The sequence below is a fragment of the Mus caroli genome, unplaced genomic scaffold, assembly GCF_978045245.1.
Source record: "Mus caroli unplaced genomic scaffold, Mus_caroli_1 scaffold_18, whole genome shotgun sequence".
NCBI lineage: Eukaryota > Metazoa > Chordata > Mammalia > Rodentia > Muridae > Mus > Mus caroli.
The window spans coordinates 25,601,522-25,624,799 of NW_028227273.1; the positions used below are offsets into that span (position 1 = coordinate 25,601,522).

The 23,278-nt window shown below is 42.6% G+C and overlaps 1 long non-coding RNA gene across 1 annotated transcript in view; it reads left to right on the forward strand.

The window, feature by feature from the left end:
* The window catches only part of LOC110312174 (uncharacterized), an 88,614-nt gene extending 66,355 nt beyond the window's left edge, over nt 1–22,259 (forward strand). Inside the window, exons 3-4 of the long non-coding RNA XR_015045912.1 lie at nt 19,926–20,012; nt 20,629–22,259. This is a non-coding gene — a long non-coding RNA (uncharacterized LOC110312174). The remainder of the gene's footprint in view (nt 1–19,925; nt 20,013–20,628) is intronic.
* The last annotated feature ends 1,019 nt before the right edge of the window (nt 22,260–23,278 follow it).

A 23,278-nucleotide genomic window follows, 5' to 3' on the forward strand; every position in this document is an offset into this window, starting at 1 on the left:
GTTGGGGTGTATGTTTGAATAGCTCACAACCTGCCTAATCTAGGCTTAGAATGTATAAATAAATTACCAATATTTTGTGTCTTTTATATGGGCTAGCTAAAAATAAATAATATATTTACAACAGATCAGAACACTATTGCAGTACCAATGAAGCATTTTCGTGGTTTTGCTAAGAATGAAAATACTTGCTGGAAGCTGAGTAAAATGGAGGTACTTCATTAGATTTAATCTTGTTACAAAATTGCCTAAGAAATAATCATATCAGACGTCCATTTGAGTCATCCTGTAATCTGCATTGATGGCGATTAGGAAAGAAACTCGGTTACTTTAATAGAAAGGTTGAACAGCCAGACCTTTCATCGCCGTGACACAATACCTGATCAAATAGCCTAAGAGAACAAAGTTTTTCTCTAGCTCATAGTTTCAGGAACTTAAGTCCACAAACCATGTGAAAAGCACCATTATTGCTTCTCCATCAAGGTGCAGCAGAAATCACAGGGGTAGGAACATGCACTAAGCAAACAACTTGCCTCACAATGTGCAGGAAGTAAGGGAAGGGTCAACAGACAAAATACAGCCCCCAATGAAGTTCTCCAAGTAACCCCCACAAACTAGAATCCAGCCTCCACTATACAAGCTTATAAGGGACAGACTATAATTCAAACCATATGTAATAGCTATTCCTGGTTGTCAAATTGACTATATCTGGAATGAACTACAATCCAGAATTGGAGGGCTCACCTGTGATCCAGATCTGGAGACACAAGTTTCTGACCTGGATCTTGACGTAGAGTTCTTGTGGCATAGTGGCCTTGAAAAGCTTAGGCCAAGGCAAGAAGATCTCTGAATTCAAGGTCAGCCTCCCAGATCCAGGAGTGGCGGTATACACCTTTAATCTAGGCCACACCTTCTGCTGGAGGCCTACGTAAGGACACTGGAAGAAGGAAGACTCCTTCTTCTTCAATGCCTTCTTGCATTTACTTGCCAGCACATCTGTTGGAACCTACTTCTACAGAAGACCAGCTGAAGCAACTAGCCTCTTGGAACTGAGCAACTACTAGATTCTTGCACTTCCCATTCACAGCTGATCATTGTTGGGGAGTTGTACTACAGACAGTAAGTCATCGTAATATATTCCCTCAATATAGAGAGACACTCCAGAAGTCCATTAAGTGTGACTCTAGAGAACCCTGATAATACACCATACAGAGCATTCTGTGTTGAATCCCAAAAGGCTAATGTCCATCTCACCATGCAAAATGTAAGTAGCCAATTTCTATAAGTCCCGTAGTCGTAGCAGTTCTAGCATTATTCAGAAGGCAAAGCTGAAACTCTTCTTTAAGAGCCAGAGAGAACTCATAGCCACAAGCACCCGTAAAATCATAAACAATTATATATTCCCAAGGTACATTTCCATTCAAAAAGTGAAGACTAGCGGAGATGTAAGAAGGGTTCACATTCCAAGCAAGACTGAAGCACAGCCTGGAAGACATTAAGTCCTGTAGCTTTGTGTCCTATATATGGGGCACATGATGTCATGATATGAGCTTGTTTGCCTGAGCAGAGTGTTTGTAGACCACATGACCTCTTCCTTGGACTGGCTCCACTTATCTCTTGCAGCCTTCTTAGGCAGATGTTCCATATTGCATCTTCCAGGGTTTTCACTGCAGCTTGTTAGAAACTTTAACTTGTAGATTTTTGTCGCCTAATTCCAACTCTCATCTTAATGCTGCCCTCTGATTATATTTTGGATCATTTTAACTTCATGTAACCAGATTCTGTGTCTTTTTAAAGTCCCATGGAAGATATTTACATTTTTACTTCAGTAGAAAGTCACTTTAAGTTATACCACTCTATCTTAGGATTTTACTGCTGTGAACAGACACCATGGGCAAGGTAACTCTTATAAGGACAACATTTAATTGGGGCTGGCTTACAGTTTCAGAGGGTCAGTCCATTATCATCAAGGGAGGAGCATGGCTGCATCCAGGCAGGCATGGTGCTGGAGGAGCTGAGAGTTCTACATCTTCATCTGAAGGCTGCTAGCAGAATCCTGGCTTCCAGGCAGCTAGGATGAAGGTCTTTTTTTTTTTTTTTTTTTTTTTTTTTTTTTTTAAAGATTTATTTATTGATTATATGTAAGTACACTGTAGCTGTCTTCAGACACTCCAGAAGAGGGAGTCAGATCTCTTTACGGATGGTTGTGAGCCACCATGTGATTGCTGGGATTTGAACTCTGGACCTTTGGAAGAGCAGTCGGGTGCTCTTACCCACTGAGCCATCTCACCAGCCCCCTAGGATGAAGGTCTTAAAGCCCATACTCACAGTGCCACCCCTACTCCAAAAAGGCCACACTACTTGATCAGGACCACATCTTTTTTTTTTTTTTAAGAATTATTTATTTATTTTATGTATGTGAGTGCACTGTAACTGTACAGATGGTTGTGAGCCTTCATGTGGTTGTTAGGAATTGGATTTTTGGGACCTCTGCTCACTCCAGTCAACTCCGTTTACTCAGTCTCTGCTTGTTCAGGCCCAAAGATTTATTTATTTATTTTTTTATTATTATAAGTACACTGAAGCTGACTTCAGACGTATCAGAAGAGGGTGTCAGATCTCATTACGGATGGTTGTGAGCCACCATGTGGTTCATGGGATTTGAACTCAGGACCTTCGGAAGAGCAGTCAGTGTTCTTACCCACTGAGCCATCTCTCCAGGCCAGGGCCACACCTTCTAATAGTGCCACTCCCTGGGCCAAGCATATACAAACCATCACACACTCCCTATCACAAGCTAACTGTGTTGTAGATCGGCACATTGGGGTGACAGTTGGATCTATCTTGCTGTGTTCCAAGTGTTGGCCATGTTCCAAGTGTTGGCCACTCTAGGAGTTGATCTGTTAGTTCATACTTGCGAACCTCTTGTGTGCTTGCTAGAACAAGATCTGTATATCCAGCCGGGCGTGGTGGCGCACGCCTTTAATCCCAGCACTCGGGAGGCAGAGGCAGGCGGATTTCTGAGTTCGAGGCCAGCCTGGTCTACAAAGTGAGTTCCAGGACAGCCAGAGCTATACAGAGAAACCCTGTCTTGAAAAACCAAAAAAAAAAAAAAAAGATCTGTATATCCACAGCACAGAAGTGAGATTGAGTCTCTCTCTTTGTGACCTCTTTCCCTGTCCTCTAGAAACTGGGGCATCACAGCTCTATAGCTGCATCTGCATGTAGAAGCAGGTGTCAGGATAACCAAAAGAAAAAGGAATGGCCAATGGATGCCTGGCTCGGTGATGAATCATCATGTTTCCTGATACATCTGATTAACTTATTTATTCGATCATTTGTAGCTTAACTTTATTGTATATATTGGTGGGGGTGGGTTGGTCGTTGCTATGGCATCATGAGGAAGTCATAGGACAACTCTAAAGAGGCGATTCTCTCTTTCCACCGTATGAGTTCCTTATGAACTCAGGTCATCTGGCTTTATGTCAGGAGCATGTAGTGCTGAGACCACTCCTTGGCTCCATACTTGTATTTTAAGAGTTATACATATCCTCCTAAGTTAGAGCTTTCCTTTTATACTGCATTTCTCTATGTAATTCTGTTTACATTCAGCTCTGTATACTTCCTGTATACCACTGGTACGTCCTTTTCATTTATATTACTTAATAATGTGATTAATCTAAGTGTGATGTTGGCTTAGATTTTTCAAACACTACTTTTAATAAGGGTTCTTAAATGCTATGACCTCCCTTCTACCCACCATCTACCAGCGGTAGTGAAAAAGAAAGGCTACTAGGATATGGGAGGATTGGACCTGTTTAGAAATAGTTCTTTGGAGCAAATCCAGTCTGCGTTGTCAGGATATACACCAGCAGTCGTGCCAGGAGAGCAAACATGAATCAACAGTGGTGGCACAACCCAGCAGAAACAGCCAGGCCTCCAGTGAATTGCCACAAGTCAGCAGGTGTGACCAGGACCAGCTGGGATACCAGGACAAGTTCTCTCCCATTAGGGACAACTGTAGACCAACTAAGTGTTGCAAGGCTCACTATGCAAGCTGTCTTTATCTGTTGAGTCCTATTATACTCCCTCCAAATAGCATGTGTCCTCCCATGGGTCTCGCCTCAGCCAAGCACCACATAAGTCAGTCTTAGCAAAATGTCATGTCTATCAGCTGACATCATTCTGCCAATCAGCCTAAGTCCAGGGAAGTAGCAGGAAGCCGCCAGACCACCACCAGAAAATTTTCATGAAGTCGCGACAAACGATGACCATTAAGGAATGGCAAGGCATACCAGTGCCATCCAGCATTGTTCAGTATCATCCACTGACTGTTGGGTCCTTCTTCATATCATGCTTCATTTCATCTCTTCGCCTGTGTCTGCTTCAGGGAAACACTCCTTCACGTGTCTGCGCCAGCAAAACACCATCTGACACAACTGACTTCCCAAAGAAACCATAAGTTTCCACTTCACGATGATTTAGTGAAATATTATTTTTCAACTATATGGTAGTAGTTTCATTACCTTTTTATTGATAGTTCTTAATTTTATATGATTCTACTTTACAATGTCCAAGGATATCATAAAAGAATTATACGTGTATTTAGCTTTCATTTATTTTTTGTATGATAAACATCATTTTATTTTGTTATTAATATATGTGTCTGAAAGATCCTGGCAGAATGTAAAAGGTCATAGAAGCCCTGAATTGGTAAAATAGATTTTATTGTTAGTAGAACTGCTTCACTGATTTAGAAAAATAAAGGTGCACAATGCTTTGGCCACTCCTCAAACCTGTGTGTCTGCCAATGTTCTGACCAGGTGTGTGCCCATTGCTGCACCTTCATTAGATTCTTTCCTTGTTTCCCTCCCATACCCATTTATTGAGGAATTAATCATTTTAGAATAGATATTGTTTAGATCTGGAAATCCCCTATTCCCCTCTTCTCCTTTCCCCCCTGAGGGCCTATAAAAACTGGGACCTCTTTCCCCTTGAGGTCGACTCCTCTACCCCTGCGTGGGATATGAGTCGTCCCCAGAGCTCTGGCTTTCCCCGAATAAAGCCTCATGTGGTTTACAACAAGCTCGGTCTGTCGTGAGTTCTAGGGTGTCCGCTATTGTCCTGAGGCCTGAGCGAGGGGCTCCTTTCGGAGTCTTTCATGTCTTCATATTTAAAATGGGTCCTATGGAGATAACATATGGTAGTTTTTGTTTGTTTTTATTTTAATCCAAAGAAATATGCCCTTTAATGTTGGTGGACTCACGACATTGATGAAAATGGTTTTTGTTATGGTTGAATTAATATAAACTATGTTTGTAACTATTTTGCATTTGCTATCCTTGAACACATCCCCCAGACCCAGGCCCCTCCAAAACCAAGCCAAACATAAAAATAAAACCAACCAGCCAAGTCAAACCAAACCAAGCCAAACCAACCCAAATGAACAAAAAACCCCCAACCAACCAACCAACCAACCAACCAAACAAACAAACAAACAAACAAACAAAAAAAACCAACCAACTGTAGTAGTAAATAGACCTTCCATCAAGTAGTCATGTCAGAAAAAAGAACTGTTTTACAGGCGTGGATTAAGTCTGCCCTTCCTAAGGCTATGACCCTGTGAACATCACCCATACATCTTATAATCTCATGATCCCTGTCTTCCTGGGTGGAACACCGTGCCTGTAGCAGGCTGGCATTCTGATTTCTTTAACTTTCTGGAAATCTTGGTATTTTTCTCTCCACCAGGTCATTGAGGCTGTGATAAAACTGGAGGAGGCTAGGCTTAGCTAGAACAAATTACTCTGAGGACGGTTTTTGTTAAGTAGAAATCAATGCCCTGCCTTATGTATGAACGGTTCCATTTACCATCTTACAGCCAAAATACACAGGGAGACTTTATTCTAGCAATTAGTTTGAGAATCAGTAGAACCCCTGAATGAGAAGTGAAATCCACGGTGGTTTGATTGGAACGTAACTTTGATTTATGTCTACCGCTGATAACAACTCCTTCTCACCATTGGCCCAATCTTCTTTCTCCTATTTCTCTCCATGCAAAGGTACACATTTGTTCTGACCCAGTTTGTAAGAGAACATCACAGATACATAATTTTCCTCTAAACACCCCGATGTGTGTTTCCTTTTTAAAAGGAGGATACTAGCTTATGTACTGCACCACCATGAGCAAAGGCAAGTAGCTTATACCTGGGAGATGCTGTTACCTAACCCACAACTCACATCCCGGCTCCCCATGTATTCCAGTACTTCTGATTACTGTTACATCTTGTTATCAAGGGTTAACCCTTTCATCACTCACTTCTAAGCTTGCCTTTGCGGCTTTTGGTACTTATATAGGCATCTTCTAGATTCCGTGGTTTGTGCTATGGGGAAATACCTCATTGGAGTATTTAGCATCACTTTAAATTTTGTACAGAAGGACTTGGTACCCTTTCACCAGGCTCCAGTTATCCTTAATATCAGAGACTCTTCCTATAGTCACATCTTTCTGAAACCTGGGAATAATTTTTGTTGCTTTTCTTTCTCTCTTCTGCTTGCAAAACTCCACCACATGACTCCACAGGGGAGCATCAAGCCACACTTCAGAGTGTTTTCCTTTTCAGAGGACAAACATGAAGATTTTTAAAAAATATTTATTTATTTCATGGATGTGAGTACGGTGTGGCTGTCTTTAGACACACCAGAAGAGGGCATCGGATCCCCCATTAAAGATGGTTGTGAGCCACCATGTGGTTGCTGGGAATTGAACTCAGGACCTCTGGAAGAGCAGTCAGTGCTCTTAACTAGTAAGCCATCTCTCCAGCCCAGACATGAAGATTTGTATTTTTGTCATTGATCAAGGAACATTCCATCTAAGAAAGGGGAATGTGTATTCTTAAGGTTAATATCCCACATGTCACATTCCCTTTGAGAAGCAGGTTTTGAAGCTGAATTTAGCTTCTCCTCCATTGAACTTGAACTGTGTCGAAGAGCACTTCACCAGTCTATTGGGTGGTGCAGACAGTACAATTTCCCTTGTGGTCTGGAACAGTGTCCAAGCGGCCACTCAGGTTGTTTGGACTGTGACACTCTACAGGACTAATAGTTTTTCACTTTGAAAGTGGAATTCAAGTTATATCTGTTATAAATGCTAAATCAAAGTGCCTACTGAACTCTACTTACATCAAGTTGATCTTCTGTGTCCCCATATGTTCATTATCACTGTGTGACTGTTTAGAAGTTGGCCTATCATATTAATTAATACCTTTAAGCATACAATATAAAACTTCTATGTTATTTTACTAATGGTATTTAGTGAACTGCATACTATACACCTTTTATACTTGAAGCTAGTTCATCAGTGTGGTATAAAATGTAATAGTTTATCAAAATTATCATTCTGCCAAATATTGTTTAACTAATTTTAAAGGGCTGAGAGCATCAGCATCACTACAGGTGAGCAAACATTATTTTCATCTTTTGGAAATCAAAAGACCATGCTGTTTTCTCAGCCATGAGTACCCTACTGTCAATGTAATTAATAAATAATTGAGATAAAAATTTCGTTAACTGGCATTTGTGATTGACTTGTTCTCTTCAACTCCTTATACAACTTTGTCCTTTTCAACCCCGGGGCACATTGTTGTACCCATTGACTTTTAGGTTGTATGTTTTACGTATATTTAGGTTCATATTATCTAAATAAACTTGTTACAGCTGGTAAAATGGCCATTGAGCTAGGCCATTAACATCACAATATTTAGTTTCTTATCAACATCAAAACTCAGCGTCCATTTGCAAAGATAGTGCATAAATGTTCAGGTAAAGACATTGAAGAAAAGCAGCTTACAGCAAGGCGTAGCTCCTTACCTGGTCTCTGGGTACTGAACTCCAAACAAGTATCATCACATGTCATCAACATTCCTCGAGCAGGCTGCGTTGTGGCTCAAGGTTTGGTTTCCTTATTTGTACAACCAGAAGAAAGATAGCCCTTCCTCTAGGGCTAATTAACGCAATACATGGAAATACTTGCTTCTTGATAGACATAGATTTGTTCTAAGCTGTCTTGCAGATGTTCTCACATTCCTTATATAAAATGGTACAGAAATTATCTACAACCTGCACGTGTCTACTCCTGTGTATTTTAAACCTGGATGACTTACAGTACCCAATAGAATGTTAGTACTTGTAAAAGTAACTTTTATTCTCTGATGTCATTGTTGTCTGGGAGGCTTACTGCCTCTGTCTGCTAACCTAGGCCTAGTCCTGGAAGCTTCTAGCCTCTGTACAATCTAATCTAGGCCTAGAACATTTTCAGCCTCTGAGACTGATCTCATTTCTGCTGAATAAGATCACTATTTCTTGTTCTTTCTGAACTCTAGTTGACTGATTCAACTCTGCTGCTCTGGCTCAAACTCCCCTCCCAGCTGAGTCAATCTGGCTTCTCTCTTGGCTTCGGAATTGCTCTGCTTGGACTCTAACTAACTCTAGCAATATTTTCTGATCTTCTGGCTCCTTCTCATTCTCTTGCTCATTCAGTCTTTACCTGTGTCTAGCTTGTTCTCTCTTCAATCTGTCTTTATAAAAACCATTCCAGGGACTGGGAGATGGGGCAGCACTTGGGATGTAAATAAATAAATTAATAAAAATAATAAAAAATAAGATGATGAACCCACACAGATGCATCTTGAAAAGGAAAACTCCCCAAACCTGCCTCCTTCTCTCTCTGTGTGCTGCTCAACTCTCCCTCTCAACTCTACCGCCCTGCTCTCCATGAACTCTACTCAGTACCTCCTGTGCCATCTGTCTCCCCCTTATGCAGCTTCCTCTTCCTCTCTCTTCCCGGAAGTATTGAGCATATCCTGTTCTGTCAAATCTTTTTCTGATTCGTCACTTTTTCAGCGGCTCAATTAGACATCATTTTCAAGCATGGGTGCTTCCTTCTACAAACTAACTTTATCTTCGATTGTTTGGGATTAAAGGTATATACTAACGGCTGAGCCACACCCTAACTAGAAACAGATTCAAATATCCTGCAACAAATATTTGTTACACAGTCTAGAAAATGCTGACAAGAAATGCCAGTAAACGGTCAGGACAAAATGAGCTTTTCTTTTTCTTCCTGAGTATTCAGTCTGTAGTTGGTTGGATCCGGTATGTGGTGCCTGACATCTATGGAGACTGACGACCTCCTGTTTGCACCAGACACTCCAGCCATTATGGATACATCTGTGGACAGAACACATGGACACTTCTGTCTCGGAGGCAACCAGGAAACGGTGAACCAGTAAACCAGGAAAACGGTGGTACCTTGTGGCCTAAGGATAAATGCTGTACAGCAGAGTGAACCAGGGGAGGAAGAGCGTGGGTGAGTGGCTTCAAATGAAGCGGCCCCAGAAGCCTCGCTGAGCAGGTGGCAGACTCCTGAAGGAGCTTGGGGGGAATCATTCAGGTGAAGTTTTCAGTAAAGTCTTCTAGGAAGAGACACCCCAAGCAACCATCGTGGACCTTTTGTGTTGGAGAAATAGCAAGGATAAAGGTAGGCAAAGAGAAGGCTTGCCAAGAGCAGGAGAGCTGTATCAGGGTTCTCTAGAGTAACAGAACTTAAAAACAAGCAGGCAAAGAGCACAAGCCTCCTTTCGTATCTTTATATAGGCTTCCAGTAGATGTGGTCCAGGTCAAAGACTCATCTTCCTGCTTCAAGATCCAGGTCCAAAGTGTGTGTCTTCCTACAGCAAAGATCTGGGTTAGAAATGGATCTACCTACTTCAGATCAAGCAAAATGTCCCTCACAGATATCCCTTCTATTTTCGGATTTTAGTTAATTCCAGATACAGTCAAGTTGACAACCCAGATTTGCTACCACACACTTCTCCTAGTCAGAAGAGTGCCCTAGTCCTGGCGTTTGAAGCATTCCAACAAGAATGAATCTTCCAGGGAGTATCTGAGTAGAAGTAGGCCCTGAGTGGAGTCCTTTTCAACCGTAACTGCACACTGTAATCCCCTGAGGTAGTAGTGCTAACTATCCTGGATCTGCTAACTATCTAACTAGTAGTGCTAACTAGTAGTGCTAACTAGTAGTGCTAACTAGTAGTGCTAACTATCCTGGACCTGCTGTTCTGCTCTCTGAGGTCCTGATGAACTACACCGGGATACCATCGCTTGCATTAGGAAATTCCAGTGCTGTCCAGGTGTCTTGGTGAAGGTTTCATTGCTGTGAACAGACACCATGACCAAGACAACTTTCATAAGGGACAATAGTTAATTGGGGCTGGATTGCAGGTTCAGAGGTTCAGTCCATTATCATCAAGGCAGGGACATGGTAGCATCTAGGCAGGGACAGTTCAGGAGGAACTGAGAGTTCTACATCTCGGTCTGAAGGCAAACAGGAGAAGACTGACTCCTCGGGCAGATAGGAGAAGGGTCTCAAAGCTCACCCCTCACAGTGACGCACTTCCTCCTACAAGGCCACACCTCCTAATAGTGCCACATTCTGGGCTGAGCACATTCAAACCACCACACCAAGTGATTCAGAGACAGAGTTTAAAATCACTGTAACAGATGTTAAGAGGTTTTACAGAGGCACTGGAGAAATGGCTCCGTCCTTAGGAGCACTTGTTTTGCCAGAGGACCCAGGCTTGGTTCCCAGCACCCACATGGTGGTTCACAATCATCTGTAACTCCAGTTGCAGGGTATCTAAGACCCTCTTCTGACCCCCTTGAACACCAATTACATGTGGTACATATACATACATGCCGACAAAACTCTCATAGAGAAAATAAAGAAATCTAATACACTTTTTAAATTAAGAGAGAAGATGGGTTTTAGATGTAAGTTGGTTCCTAGTACAGAGACAGGCGTCAGCCTCTTTAGATCTTTAGATTTTAAATGCTGACATAACTAAGGTGAGATTCTGTTCCGTGGGACTGATGGATGTGAAACTGATAAAAGGACTCTGTGGAATCCCTCATTTCATGTAAGACCGCGTCTTCATGGCGTACTGTTCTTGCTCCACAGTCAGCTCAAAGTCTACCTAGAAACGAGCCATTTCTTACCTTCCGTGATGGAAATAAAGATACATGAAGTTGTCTTGGATAAAGGAGAAGATAAATTATTCTCTTCCACATTTATTGGAGAATTAGATTGCTCTGCAAAACTTTAGCTTTCATATCGAATCTAAGTTTCAGGTCTACATTACGACGAGTGGTCTAATAAGAAATTAAAGCAAATTAATTCACGGGCTGTTACTGTATTCAACCGTGCCAGGTGGCAGATAACCCTAAAAATCACTTTATCATTGGGGAATGAGCTAAAATATTCTCCCACCTTTCTTTTATGTGTTATTAATGACTTTAAGGTTTTACTCTCTGCAGCTAAATAAGAAATAATTTAGTGAGAATATAACGGAATTTGTAAAGAGGCATACATCATTTCAGAATCAGTAGTTAAAACATTTTGAATAAGTGGAGAAAGAAATGGCTAGATGATGTCATCACCTTCTCTACCTCATGAGGTTAGAGGGAAATGGCTTTCTGAATAGACTTATGAAACAGTTTATACTACAATTCAAGCAAGCATTTATTATTATTATTATCATCTTCATCATCATTGTTATGATATTATTGTTATTTTATTTACAATCCAGCCATTGACCCCTCTCCTAGTCCCCCATCGCACAGTTCCTTGTCCCATTCCTCCTCCCCCATCTCCAAGAGAATGCCCCCCTACCACCAGGCCTCACTCCCCGCCCTGGGGTCTCAAGCCTCTTGAAGATTAGGTGTATCTTTCCCCCTGAAGCCAGACCAGGCAGTTCTCCGTTGTATATGTGCTGGGGACCTCGGACCAGTTCATGTATTTTGCCTGGTTGGTGGCTCAGTCTCTGGGAGTTCAAAGGGGTCTGAGTTAATTGAGACTGCTGGTTTTCCTATGGGGTCACCCTCCCCTTCAGCTTCTTTAATTGTTCCCCTAATTCAACCATAGGGGTTCCCAACTTCAGTCCAATGGTTGGGTGTAAATATCTGTTTCTGTCTCAGTGAGCTGCTGGTAGGGCCTCCAGAGGACAGCCATGCTAGGCTCCTGTCTGTAAGCACATCATAGCAACAGTAATAGTGTCAGGCCTTGGTGACTACCCATGAGATGGATCCCAAATTGGGCCAGTCACAGGACCACCTTTCCCTCAGTCTCTTCTCCATTTTTGTACCTATAGTTCTTTTAGACAGGAACAATTCTGAGTCAGAAGTTTTGACTGTTGGTTGGTAATCCTTTCCCTCCATTTGAGGTCCTGTATATCTACTGGAGGTGGACTCTTTGAGTTCCCTCTCCCCACAGTTGGGCATTTCATCTAAGGTCACTGCATTGAGTCCTGAGAGTGTCTCACCTCTCAGGTCTCTGGCACTTTCTAGTGGGCTCCTCCCCCCAGGTTGCATATTTCCATTAATTCTTCTGGCCTTCTGGGCTTCTCTCCTGCCTCCCCCCTCCCAATCTGATCCCATTGCCCCCTTCCCCTTCTCTTCCCCTCTCCCCTCTAGGCCCCCCTCCTTCCCATTGCCTTCCATAATTATTTTCTCCCCCCTTCCAAGTGGGATTGAAGCCTCCTCACTTGGGCCTTTCTACTTGTTAAACTTCTTAAGTTATGTGGGTTGAGTCGATAGGATAAATCCGAAAACTACAGCTTGGGAAGAAATGTTCACTAACCTCACATCTGATTGAGGGCTAATATCCAAAATAAATGAAAACTTCAAGAAGCTAACCTCCAAAAAAACCCAGCTTCTGACTCAGGAACGGGACACACCATGATCACTGTATCCAGCACTTGAGTGGCCAGGGTGGTCGGTGTAATGATCTCAGAGGTTGCTGGGTCTCATGGTGAGCGTCTCTTCCCACTGTTCCCTCCACTTTGGCCTTTCCAGGGCAAGCTCTGCTCTAATCCAGTCACTTACTGCACAAATGCATGGTGATTACCTGCTACACACGAGAGACTGGTGTGCAGCCATGAAGCAGACAGGTATAATTCTTGTACCCAAGGAGATTATAATTTAGGCCTGGCATGGACTGGGCAATTGGGATGGTTAAAGGAGATGTTTTCTCACAAGCACACAGGGATTCTGGAAAAAAAAAAAAGATGTAGCAAATTGATTTCATGTCTGGGACTGAAACCACTCGGGAGATCATAGGCCCTGGGAGAGAAGCTACTGGGGAGGCCTTACTAAATGGCTGTCAAACCGACTTTGAAATACTTATGTATGTATCTATAGATTTGTGTACTCTCAGCCTTGGTCAGAGAGTCACTGTTCTTTACAGTGAGCAGTAGTTCATGCAGAAGCCCATACTGTGCCAAAATGCTGATAATAAGTGATTGTGAATACGGGTCATCTGTATCAATGCTCCGTCCCATGCATAGCTCATGGAGCATCATGGGAGAATATGTAGAAAAAGTCTAAGAGCCAGAGAATGAGGAGGGGGCTCCCAAGGCTCCACCTCTGTACCATCTGGTTTTGTGTGTCAACTTGACACAAGCTGGGGTTATCATAGAGAAAGGAGCCTCCCTTGAGGAAATGCCTCCATGAGATCCAGCCGTAAGGCATTTTTTCATTTAGTGATCAAGGGTGGGAGGACTCATTGCGGGTGGTGCCATCCCTGGGCTGGCAGTCCTGGGTTCTATAAGAACGAAAGCTGAGCAAGCCAGGGGAAGCAAACTAGTAAGTAACATCCCTCCATGGCCTCTGCATCAGCTGCTGCTTCCTGACCTGCTTGAGTTCCAGTCCTGACTTCCTTTGGTGATGAACAGCAATGTGGAAGTATAAGCTGAATAAACCCTTTTCTCCCCAACTTGCTTCTTGGTCGTGATGTTTGTGCAGGAATAGAAACCCTGACTAAGACAACCTCTAACAGAGAAGCTATTTTCAGGTGATCCTGCTGGTGGGGGCCTCTTTTTGATGGGGAGATACAGCCACTGGCAAGTTGCTATAAAAAATGACCCCACATTGTGTGCATATGGATAGCACTAGCTGGACCCATGATATTAGTTAAAAGAAGACATGAAGTATAGAGGGATATAAGCTGGGGGGGTGGGAGGCTCAGGGAGAGTTTGAGCGAGGTAGTCAGGAAGGTACACATATCAAACATACTGTGAACATGAGTTTTAAAGGACAGAGTAAAATAATTTTAAACAGATGTAGAGATGGGGGATGATACAAAGTAGCTGCTATTATGTCCATGAGTATATAGTTAAATGCTAGGCAGGGTCCCAGAGACAGGACCCCTTAGAGAAGAATTAATGTGAAGTCTTTGGAAGGCGTATGTATATAGGAGCAATGACTAATATATGACCTAACACATTGTAATTGTTTTCATTTTATGAATTAGTATCTGTGGGGAGCTTTGGGGGCCACTTGGCAGGAATCTGACATTGACCAAGGACAAGGAAATGGGCTTCAGGTAGGAATCTCACATTAGGCCATGACAAGGAAGTAAGTTCAGGCAGGAATCTAATTTTTAGGGTGGAACAAAAGAAATAGGCTTCAGGCCAGAACCTGATTTGGGCTTGGACAAGGAAGTGGGCTCAGATATCTTGGTCATCCTGACAAGCCCTGAGAAACGGTGACCACGGGACTTTGCTTATTGCCTTGCTTTTTCCTTGACTATCGGTGTTTACTGTGCTATTTTCCCTTATTGCTTGCATGTAATTAAAAGGACATAAAAGCATATTGGGGAAAAAATAAACCCGCCTCAGCCTGAGAACTGCCTGGGGTCATGCTACAATGTTGTGTAGTTGTCTTTTTTTTTCCCCCCCTCACTCCTGTGCTGGAGAACCTGTTGACTGAGAGGGCTTTGTCAAGTGTCTTTCTGTGCACCGTGTGCATGCAGTACCCACAGCTGCCAGAAGAGGTCATTAGCTCCCTGGAACTGGAGTTACAGACAGCTGTGCGCCACCTTGTGGGTGCACTGAAACTGGTCACTCTGCAAGAGTATTTTCCCAGTAGCATTTGTTGGCCAAGGTTCCTTTTACATTTCTCATGGGAAAAGGACTTTCTCCTGTCTGTATTTGGATGGAAGCAAACTGTTCTGTTTAAGATGAACGGCAAGATTCTGTCCTGGCTCCTTGGCCCCTAACAAGCTTCTGTTCCCCAAGACAAAATAAAAAAAAATAATAATAAAATAAAATATCCCTCAGCACAAGAATTGAAAATATTTGACATGTACCTAGCAGTGTCTTAGTAATCTGCAGAAGTTGAAACTATTTAGAGATTTAAGCCAGAAATAATTGTTCTACTTGAATTATGTAGTGAGTGGGAAGTTTCCTCTGTATCCTCTGTAGGCATGAAATCTACACGGGGAGATCTGATAATAGAGCCTCCCCATTTTATACGTTGTATTTCAAATCCATGTAATTTGCATATGAGATCCATACTGTATATATTTCATTATTTATGATCAAATGTAACCTTGAGAGGCTGGTTAGGCAAGAAAGAGAAACAATTGCTTAGTGTTCTACACAGCATCTTTATTTATACCAACGCATACATTCTTTAACCTGGTCCCATTATGCCATCGTGTTTTATTTCCACACAGTCACAAGGAGCTGACCAATCTGAAGCCATGACAGGTAATCTCCGTTCTAGCCTTGGTGACTCCACAGAGCACCTATTGGTGGCTGGGTTGTTATTTGCATGAGTGACATAAAGCCCTTCTGTCACAAAGCAGAAATGTCTGCTTTGGCTGTTATTTCCTCCCCACACAAATTGCCAAATGTTTCTAGGAAGAGACCAGTTGTTTCCACTTGTAACATTGTTCCCATTGTAGGATGCCTATGCATTTTCTGCAGTCAACTTCAAAAAACACAGTCAGAAACTCCTTCGCTCTCACCACAAGTAAACCATTGCTTCCTGTGAAAGCCCTCATTTTTATTGTGGGCTTAGACTCACAGAATGACACTAGGCTAGACTAGAAAGGACATTAAATAAGTGTTTTCAAAATCATGCACAGCAGCTGCCAGGCTGAGCCCAGCTCCAAATTATCCCAAGTGCTTACTGCATCCCCAGACTTTCCATCACTTCATTTTTAGACTTGGGAGAACAGTGATACCTTAATCAGCTCATTGTAAGCACACCCATTGCATCTTTTGGCCAGGGAATTGGCATGCATATATGTATTACATGGATTTCCTACATGTGAAGAACATTGTCAGATTTGGGGTAGTGAAACTTGAGAAGCAGATAATGAAGATGAAGAGCTCAGACCTTGTGCATCATGACTCAGGCAGTGAGTGGCTGTGCAGATTAAGCCCTTCTGTCCCATGGGCACCGGAAGACAAACGCAATATCAAATAGAGGTACTCTGCAAAGAACCCAAAGTTCTCACTGTTAGAATGGACCATCATCTAAAATACCTCCAGACCCATGATCCAGCTTAGGTGAGCCAGCTTAGCTATCTAGTCCTGGGTTACTCTATATTCTGCCTTCCCTTTCTTCTCTCTGTTACTGAGATCACGTGCCCTTTTACACATACCTACTTCACCTTCTCTCCTTCTTCATTTTAGCTGTCTTTCTTCTAGTCCTTTAATCAGTCTCATTTTAAAAAGATGCCTTTTTGTCTAACGCTGCTTTTTTCTTTCAGACAATGAAAATATGAGTGTCAAAAATTTATTAACCCAAGTTTGAACCTTGGTTACTTTTTCCAACTGTGTGACCTGTTGAAAAATGTCTCCCAAGCAAAAAAGTAGATAAAAACTCCTGTGAGGCTTTTAGTGGCAGGTTTCTGTCTGTGTACAGCGTAGGTCATTCAGCTCCAAGTTCCATTCCTTTGAACAGTTCCATCATCTGTTTACGTTTAACTACTTACTAATTTGTATTTGCATGGTCCTACAATAATGACCAAGGGGACAGTAAGGGAAAGATGCTCTAAAAATGAATTCAATACCTGTTTTAGTTACTCTTTGATAGCTGTGCTGAAAAACCACAACCAAGGCTTATACAAGAAAGCAATTATTTGGGGCTTTCCATCCCAGATGGATAACAGTTCATTCTCCATTGAGAGTCGTCTTAGGGTATTACTGCTATGAACAGACACCATGACCAAGGCAATTCTTATAAGGACAACATTTAACTGCAGCTGGCTTACAGGTTCAGAAGTTTGGTCCATTATTATCAAGATGCGAGCATGGTGCAGCATCCGGGCAGGCATGGTTCTACATCTTCATCTGAAGGCTGCTAGCAGAACACTGACTTCCAGGCAGCTAGGTTAAGGGTCTTAGAGCCTACACCCACAGTGACACAACTACTCCAACAAGGCCACACCTCCTAATAGTGCCACTTCCTGAGCCAAGCAGATACAAACCATCACAGCAGTGAAGTATGGGAACAGGCAGACAGGGCAGCCGGAGCAACGGCTGAGAGTTGACATCTTTCCCTGCAAATAGGAAGTGGAGAGAGAAAAACTGAGTGCTTTGAAACCTCCAAGCCAAACCCAGCAATTCACTCACTTCCTTCAGCAAGGCCACACCTTTGCAATCTAACCACGCAGTGCCACCAACCAGGGACCAAGCATTCAAATCCCCGAGACACCTCATTCAAACCACCACATTGCTTACCATCTGGGTCACTACAACAAATTTAAACTAAAGCGTATGGAACAGTCTACTGGAGTAAGAAAAAAAAATCTCAGTAACCCTTCCATGCAATAAGGTATTCCCTCGGAAAGGTGGGAATATAGTCTTTCAGTCAGTCCGGTGCTACAAAACTCTTGGGAAGGGATGCAGAGGACTAAATGTATTAGTTAGTGTGTCATTATTCACGCTCTAAACACACACCAACTGGGTTCCTCTTGTATGTCTGGTTTTCTGGATCCTCTTAGTTTCTAAAGAGAACAATTGGAAGCTACCATGGGTGGTTTTGAATTTGCTTTTCTTCCCAGAAAGAAAGGCAAGACAGGCTTCACATGAAAAACTAGGAATCAGTAGAATTTCAGTATCAACCCAACACTAAGGAATACCAACCCTGTTGAGCTTAGGGTGGGGGAAATGGTCCCTGTGGTTTAGAATTATTTCCGTCAGTTTTCAACGGTTGGGCATCCCTTCTCTCTCTGTGGGCTCATCCTAGAAGTGTGGGCACTTTTTGGAAGATGACAAGGGACTGTTCCTGTTAATTTGGACTCTAATTGTAATCATGAGTGTCAAATCGGAAAGATTCAGCAGGCCTGCCAGCTCCTGTTCCTCTTGTGTAGGTGGAGACATTGAGGTCTGAGGGAGTAAGAAGGAAGCAGCCAAGATGGTGTATGCAGCTAGAGCAGAGGCTACAGGTCTAACTATGGGCAGAGAAGTCACACAGCGGTCCATCGCTGCCCCTTGAACAGGCTGTCAGGATGCAACTGTTCATTGTTTAAACAATGTTTGGACCTACCTTCAGAATCCACATGGCAAACTAAATATCTCAGTAATTATAGAGTCGCAGAGATGCCGTCATGTTGGGATTGTGTTTGTTTTCCCCACAAAATTCAGATAAGTAGATTTCTATATGTGATGGTTTGTATATGCTCAGCCCAGGGAGTGGCACAATTAGAAGGTGTGGCCTTGTTGGAATAGGTGTGTCACTGTGGATGTAGGTTATAAGACCTTCAACCTAGCTGCCTGGAAGTCAGTGTTCTGCTAGCAGCCTTCAGATGAGGATGCAGAACTCTCAGCTCCTCCTGCACCATGCCTGCCTGGATGTTGTCATGTTCCTGCCTTGATGATAATGGACTGAAGCTCTGAACCTGTAAGCCAGCCCCAATTAAATGTTGTTCTTTGTAAGAGTTGCCTAGGTCATGGTGTCTGCTCACAGCAGTAAAACCCTAAGACACTATACCTAAGAAAAATTTATTGTATCTTTCCTTCAAAGATGGAAATGATTTACTTAGTGGGAAGTTTGGGCTGTAAGTTTATAGATGCATCCATCCCTGCTATGGAGTGTTCTTTTCTTTGAGAAGATGTTGAGGAAGAGTCTCAGACGATGTTTCAATGCCTTGTTTCCAAGTATTTTGCTATTGGTGGGAAATCATCCTGATTCCATATTATGAGAAAACATGATTTTAAATATGAACTGAAAGAAAATAATCCAAAATACTAACAATGGGTATTTCTAGGCTATGGCTGATGTTTCACCTTCATAACACCTTTTCATATTTATTAACTTTTATTAAAATATGTACATATTTATAAAAAGATATCAGGAGTACATATACATGTGCATGTGAATATTTCTAACTATACACTCTTACATGAACATATTAGAAAAACTTTTGTCCTCTTGGGATTGACTACTTGTCACATACACATGGCCGCAGAACAGAAGGAGAATTTATATAATAATATTCTTGACATATTTGACCTGGGATTCTAGTTACACAGAGCAACCATAGATGTGGGTACCCGGAGAATAACCAAGTGACCCCTGGGCATTGTTTAAATGGGGCGATCATACAGCAGACCCCTTGGTGGATAACACCCCCACCTTGATCCCTGACCCCACTACACATAAACATTGAAGAACAGAGAATGTGCCCCCTTTTTTCATGCTACCAAAAATGGACTTTTGAATACTCTGCACTCCTAGAACAAGAACATCTTCTATTCTGGGAATTGAAAAATAACCATGGAAGGGAACTTTTAACTGTGTGCACATGCTGTTAACAGACAGGAGTAGCCCAAGTAGCTGATTTAAAAGGAGTGAGTCCTGCTAAAGCAATAATACAGAGTAGGGTTTGTTATAGCGCCCTTATAGCCCAAAGTTTTATGAGATAAGGTGCCATGCAAAGGGCTCCAGCCTCTGCTTTTCTATACAGTGCATTAACCTCTTGTTCTCCAGGTCCCCAGCTTCCCTAAACATCAACCTGACCTGTTGAAACTGTTGAACATCTCTCTCTCTCTCTCTCTCTCTCTCTCAATGCTCCATAGCAACCACTGGCCTGAGACTAATTTCATATGAGTCTAAAGACTTCAGGATCAAGGATGAGCATGCTTGGGAAGCACTCAAGACCAGAGGTGATGTTGAAGCTGAAGGAACTGGGGAGGGTTGCCAGGGAAAATACAATACAGGTTAATGTTGTAAAATCTGATTTTCAGATAAACAATGAATAAATTCACATGATATATATATCTTGTTTATCTAAAATTCAAATTTAACTGAATACATTCACTTGTTCTATTTGATACCCAGAAGACAATAAAATACTAATCTTTTCCCACCATTGGTAGTTCCGTTTTTAGGGTCATTCTTAGTATGTATGTCTGTATTTATAATATTCCTAACGTAGATTATTTGGTAATCTGTAATTTCAGTACTGTTTATCACTTGTTAGAATGCTGATTTACATATGTGCCATAATCACTTTTACTGGGCTAATTCCCCCCACCCCCCAAGACAGGGTTTCTCTGTGTTCCCTGGCTGTCCTGAAACTCACTATGTAGACCAGGCTGGCCTCGAACTCAAAAATCCGACTGCCTCTGACTCACAAGTGCTGGGATTAAAGGCGTGGGCCACCACTGCCTGGCTCCATGATCACTTTTTAATATAAGTAATCATAATGAAGGTTGAAGCACTTAAAATAGGTGCCCTCCACACAGAAGATTAATTCCCGCTGTTCTTTTTCTTTTTCAGAGACTGACAACATCGCAAACACCGGGATGGGGATGGCATTAGATACAAAATGATTGGCTTAGATGGAAGATGTTTTTTCAGCACGTTCATCAAGATGATAATGACTGTATCAGCTCAGAGCCAGTCCGCCAGTATTTTGCAAAGGCCATCAAGCCAGTGGTGTTAACAATCCCGTAGGGGAAACATTAGCATCAGAAAAGACTGCAGGGGTGGGTGGGGGTCTGGAAAAGCTTTGAAAAGTTCTCCAGCATTGGACACACCAGTCACTAGCTTCATCTCTGAAGGTTTCCTTTCCTTCTGTCTTACCCGGCTGTTTCCCCAACCACTGCCGAAAGCAACAGAGGGAGCCGCGTTTCTTAATGCTGGTAGCCGAATTCAAGCCAGACGCAAACTGGATGATTAGAACATTTATCGTCTGGTTCTGGGTACTTGAAGTCTGAACTCAAGGTGTCCTTCTGACGGCTTTCCCCCTCCCCCCTATTAATTTATTCCTTTGTTTAGTTTACATCCTGCTTGCAGCCCCCTCTCCTCCCTGTGCCCCCACCCCCACCCAAGAAGGGGTAGGTCCCCACTGGGGAACCAACCCACCCTGGCACCTCAAGTCACTGGAGGACTAGGTTTCATTCTCTCCTTCTGAGGTCAGACAACACAGCCCAGTTACAGGAGCAGGATCCACAGGCAGGCAATAGAGTCAGGGTAAGCCCTGGTTCCAGTTGTTGGGGGACCCACATGAAGATCAAGCTGTACATCTACTACATATGTTGGGGGCAGAAGGTTAGGGGGTTAGATCCCGTCTTGGTATGCTCTTTGGCTGGCGGTTCAGTCTCTGAGAACCCCCAAGCGTCTAGTACTGGGTACTTGAAGTCTGAATTCAAGGTGCCCTTCTGAAGGTTTTAGAAAAGGTTTTCCTTGCTTGCCCGAGTCCAGACAGTCTGCACCATCCTACATTGTGATGGTTATTCTCGGTAGCCCACTTCACCATATCTGGAATTCACTAAAAACTCAAGTTGCTGGGTGTACCTGTGAGGGATATTCAGCTAAGTGGATCATTTGAGGTAGAAAGACCTTCCTCGTTTGAATTGGGATCATTTGAGGTCAGAAGTCCCACTATAAATCTGGGCCACACCTTCTTGCTGCTGCCTTTATCAAGAACAAGGAAGAAAGAGACGCCTGCTCTTTGCCTGCTTGTCCTTGATCCTGAGTCACCGGCATTAGAACCTTCAGGATTCTGATATACATGGAAGACCAAAAACATCCAGCCTCGTGGACTGAACAATTAACGACTGAATGGCTGGATTTTGCATTAGGCGACAGCCACTGCTGGATTAGCTGACCACAGCCTGTAAGCCACTCTATCTGTTCTCTGTTCCTCTAGGGAATGCCACCTAGATCACACATCCTGTCATATCGCTACCACGCTGACCTCCTCCTCCATCTTCACCCGGCCTCGGAGTGCGTCCATGCCTTCCCCTCTCATTATACAGACAAGTCATTAGATGTTGGCCTAATTAAGGATGGCCTCTTTTGAACTAATCATGTTTGCCAAGACCTTATAGCCAAGGGAGGTCACATTCTGGGCTCCAGATGGATATACAAGTTGAGAAATCACCCTTGACCCACTTTTAGTGTAATACTGCGAAGTACATATATATATATATATATATATATATATATACACACACATATATATGTGTGTGTGTGTGTATATATATATACATATATATACATATATATGTGTGTGTGTATATATATATATATATATATATACACACACATATATTTTTACTTTCTTGTCTTCCACTTCCATTAGATAATGTATAGTGGGTTGACCTCCTGCGACTTGTATCCTAATGCTAATTAGGGGCACCCAAGATTGGTTGGCCCAGAGGGGAGACAGCCTGCACATAGACAGTAAGTGTTTCTCCCTTAGTTAATTGTGAATGGTAAATAAGATGCCAACAGCCAATAGTTTGGCAGAAGAGACGTAGGTGGGGATTTTGGTTTCCTGAGCTTAGAGAGAGGAGAACAAAGAAGAGAAGAAGAACATGCAGGCGAGGAGAAAAGAGAAGCTGCCATGAGTTAGCTGAGCCATGAAAACATGGCCTTGTGGACTGGCCAATTGGAGTTAAGAACAGCCCAGATGGAACACAGTAAATAGTAATAACTCAGGGTTATTGATGGAAAGTAGATTCTAACAGCATGGAGGGTCAGCAGCCCAGCTATTGTGCTGTTTAGGGCTTATTGAAAATATAAAGGCTGTGTGTGTGTTTATGTTTTTATCCAGGAACTAAATAACCATAAGGACATGGAATAAATTCCAGGTTGGGATTTTAAATATTTACTACTATATAATGTAGTCCCCAAGGTAGGCCTCGACCATGCTGTATTGACCTTCTGCTGTCTACTCAGCATCTGGCACTGGCTGATCAATTTATACCTGCTTCTTTCTTTACCAATTCAATTTCCTCTAAGATTGATTCCCCCAATCTCTTCCAACTTCAACACTTTTTGTTCTTTCCTTCCGGTTCTTTGGTTGTAATTCCATCTTCAAGGCATCACTATTAATGCTACCTTAAACAGTTCTATAAAGCATGGGAACCCTGAGATGTTAGAGCAGCCTACAATGACATACACCAATAGCTAGAATGAA